Source organism: Hipposideros armiger, unplaced genomic scaffold, assembly GCF_001890085.2.
Source record: "Hipposideros armiger isolate ML-2016 unplaced genomic scaffold, ASM189008v1 scaffold_846, whole genome shotgun sequence".
Taxonomy (NCBI): domain Eukaryota; kingdom Metazoa; phylum Chordata; class Mammalia; order Chiroptera; family Hipposideridae; genus Hipposideros; species Hipposideros armiger.
In genome coordinates this window covers 304,089-308,161 of record NW_017732196.1, presented here as the reverse complement: position 1 = coordinate 308,161, position 4,073 = coordinate 304,089, and positions in this window count along the sequence as shown.

Sequence of the window (4,073 nt, the reverse complement as noted above, 5' to 3'; positions counted from 1 at the left end):
CCAACAAATAGCAACGATTCCTGTCATTCTGTTCTTACATTCTAAGAGGTACAGATGGAACAGAAACAATAAACAGAGGAAATATGTTCATTATATTATGTGAGAATGTGATAAGTGCTATGGAAAGAAAGAAACAGTTGAACAGATTAAGGAGCTTTGGGGTAATAGAACAGGGGGGCTGGCTTCAGTATCCATTCAGCCTCACTGAATATGTGTGTTCAGTGTTGGGCCTCACTGACAATGGTGTAAGCAGGGATCTGGCAGAAGTTTGGTCAGGGGACTGAGAAAAGCTATAAAAAATGCCCTAAGGCAGGAGTGTGAAGTTGTGTCAGGAGAAAAGCAGGTTGCCCAGGGTGGTAGAACTGTGGAAAGGGGGTTGAAGATGAGATCAGAAAGGTGAAAAGGGAGTTGGGGAAGGTCCTATCAGGCATGACATGATCTGATTTACATTTTAAAAGTATCACTGGCTGTCCTTTGAGAGTGTAGGCTAACTGAACCCATGTCCTCTGAGTAGATGTGCTTCTGGGGCCACCTTCTGCTTTTGATTAAGTTAAGCAAACCTAATGAATTCTAAATACTGGTCCTGTCTTACCTGGTTATAGATGATGTCAGATCCTTATTTTCCTGTAGTAGCCCCCATTTACCTTTATTTTTTTGCCCACGTCGCTCTCAGCTTTAAACTTGACATTACCAGTGTGTTCCAGTTAGAACTGTGGTTTTCAGAAAACTTTCCTTCTAATTAGTTACAGTGCATCTGTTTCTTATTAAAAATGAACTTTGTGCACCTTTCAATCTTTGAAAACATGGATTTCCCACATGTTTGTTCTCTTCCACCCCTATAGGCCTGATAAATACATGAGAAAATGAGCATTCTGACAGCATCATTAAGGCATACTTTAATTGTATGTTCTTAAGCCCTGTCACTCAAAGAGGAAGCAAAATAGAATTTATGTGTCTGGAAGAACAAGGTGGGAGTGATTTGTTTATTGTGTCAAACTGGAGGAGGATATTAGTATTTATTGAAAAAAATGGAAAGATGGTAAATGGTCTCCTAATGAGAACATGGTTACCATCATGTGCCTGGGAAGGTAGGGTAGTGACTGGCAGAGCCCTGGAGATGTTCCTATTTCAAATACAAGGAATAAAGTGTCAGAGGGAAAGATTATGTTAGAAAAAGAATGGTTAGGGGCTGGCCAAGTGGCTCAGTTGGTTAAGAGCTCGCTCAAGAGTATAAGCTCTGAGAAATAGCAGTTTGAGTCCCGGCCCGAGCTGAGCAGCCATTGAGCTGCCAACAGGTGGCAGGATGGCTCAGCTAAAAAAAAAAAAAAAAAGAAAAAGAATGGTTGCCCTCTACTCAGCACAGGCTGGTTGCTGAGCTTTGGTCCTACTGGCTCTCCCATGTAGAATTCCATTATATCAGTATATCATCATTTACTAATTTAGTCCTCTATTGATGGACATTTGAGTTGTTCCAGTTTTTTATATCATGAACACTCTTGAACATTCTGCTAAGAACATTCTTGAATATGTTTTGGTTCACTAGTGCAAGAATTCTTAGGTTATATATATATATATATATATTTAGGAGAGAAATTAATGTGAATATTTATTTTGTCAAGATAGTGAATCTTTTTACATGCTTGTTGGGAATTCTGTGAAATGCCTATTCATGTCTCTTATTCGGGAATTGGGGGAGGGGAACAGCATTGGGGAATTGGGGAAGGGGAACAGACAAGTTGCTGTCCTTTTTGTTTCAGTCTAGTTGTGGAGGACGTCGCTTCACTGGCCCATGTTGGTATTATCATTGCGCTCTTCCCGGGTGAGGCAGATCGGTCACTGACCACTGGATGGCCGCTCACGGCAGCTCTTGGCAGCTCATGCTGGCTGCCGGCCACTCACGGTAGCTTTAAGGCAGCCCACTGTAGCCTCACTGTAGCCTATGCTGTGGCTGGTGACTCATAGCAGCTCAACTCCAGGTCGAGCTGTTGTTCATCATCTTAGCTGTGGTGAGTGCAGCGTCACTGGCCCTCATGTGGGATCCGAACTGGGGCCCTGCTGCTCTGAGTTGGCATCCCAAGCCAGCTCTTAACCAACACGCAACTCTGCGGGCTCTCTTGCCTTCTTTCCTATTGGGCTGTTAGTCATCTTATTAGTTAGTAGGAATTCTATCATTACATGTGGGAAGTTGCCAAAATCCTATTGCAATTTTAGGATTTTTAAAATTTTGCCTTGTAAGGGTATTAACTATTAAAAAAAATTAAAAACAGCTTACTAGGAATCTTAAATGTTAGTGTGCTTGAGAACTGCAGGGGAGAAAAAAAGTTTTCCTTAATCCTCTCTGGGTCCCTGGCTGGGTCTAAAAATTAAACTGACCAAGACAGACTAACAGGAGAAAAGCATACAAATTTATCAAATTTTTACATGTACATGGGAACCTTCATAAGAGAATGAAGACATGAAGAAGTGACCAGAACAGGACGCTTTTATACCTTTTAGATAAACAATACATTTGTGAAGAATTGACAAGACAAAGGAGTTTGGACGAGGGGTAGTTCACTGAAAGCTAGATAGTCTTTCTCTTCGTTAGCTAGAAAGGGTCAGCTTGACAAGGTTTATTTGCAAATTCCTCTGGTGCTGGCTCTAGGCTGATAAAGACTCTGTCTCCAATCAAAGGAGGATTTATTTCCTGCTATTAGGCAGAAAAGGGGGAGCTTTTTCTGTGTTTACTGCTTCTTAATTGCCTTTAGCTCAACATAATTTTTATGTCAAAGAGGCATACTTTTTGGGGTGATATATTCTGGTTTTCTTCAGAATAATTTGGAAAGTTTTAAAATGTCTATTTCCTGACCTCAACTCTAGAAAGTCTGATACATGAGGTCTGAGATGGGACACAGCAATATGCATTTTGAACAACGAAGTTGATTCTGACCATCTGAAACATTGCCTCAGAGGGTGCATGGGGGAGCACTGGGGAGGTAAAGATGGGCAACAGTGGAGGAGAGACAAGTGAGAGAATTCAGCAAAATTATTTAGTGAAAGAGAGAGGAGTTTAGGGAGCAGGTATATATGAGGACAGCGGAATGTTGACTGTGAGTGGATCTGACTGAAAGTATGCGGAGAAGAGATAAAGTTTAAAGCAATGTCAGGAGGAAGAATTCAGAAAGCTACTTACTACGTAAGAAATAAAAGGTGGCTCAACATGGAGTAAAACCTCAATTTAAAGGTATTCATTCATTCATTTGTTGATGTAAGAAACGTCCAGACCTGTAGAGAATTTTTGTAAGAGTTTATTTTTTTTTAAATTTTTTTAAATTTTTTTTTAGCTGAGCCATCCTGCTACCTGTTGGCAGCTCAGCGGCTGCTCAGCTCGGGCTGGACTCAAACCGCTGTTGCTCAGAGCTCAAACTCTTGAGTGAGCTCTTAACCAACTGAGCCACTCAGCCGGCCCTTGTAAGAGTTTATTTGAACCAAAGTGATGACATATGTGGGGGAGCAAGACCTCAAATGCTTCCAAGAATAACAGTGTTGCAGCTTCTTTGATGCATTTGAGGGAACATAAGAAAGGTTAGATGGAGGTGGGAGAAAGCAAGGCAGGAATTGGATTACAGCATAGTTAACAAGATTATGTGCTCTCTTGAGAGTTAACACCCCCTTCCGGGTATTACGTCTGGTATTGCAATGGTGTATTATAGTAGATGCACAAGAACAATGGACAGGGCTGGCTTAAAACCTTTCACTAAAGAAGCTGTAGGCCTGGGACGTGACTACTCACCATGACTCATCCTTTCAACAATCTTTATTGTAAGTTTATTAACAGGCCAAGTGCAAGGAACAAGACAGGCAGTTTCTGCTCTTGGAGAGGTAACATTTCAATCAGGAGCGTTAGACAATGCAATGATCAACCAAGAAAAAAAGAGAAAGCAGCAGGTGGTAATAAGTGCTAGGTATAAAATAGAAATACAGGGGCTGGCCCAGTGGCTTGTTGGTTAAGAGCTGGTTTTGGAGTGCCAGCTCTGAGCAGCAGGGCAGCCAGTTTGGATCCCACACAGGCCAGTGATGCCACACCCTCTTAC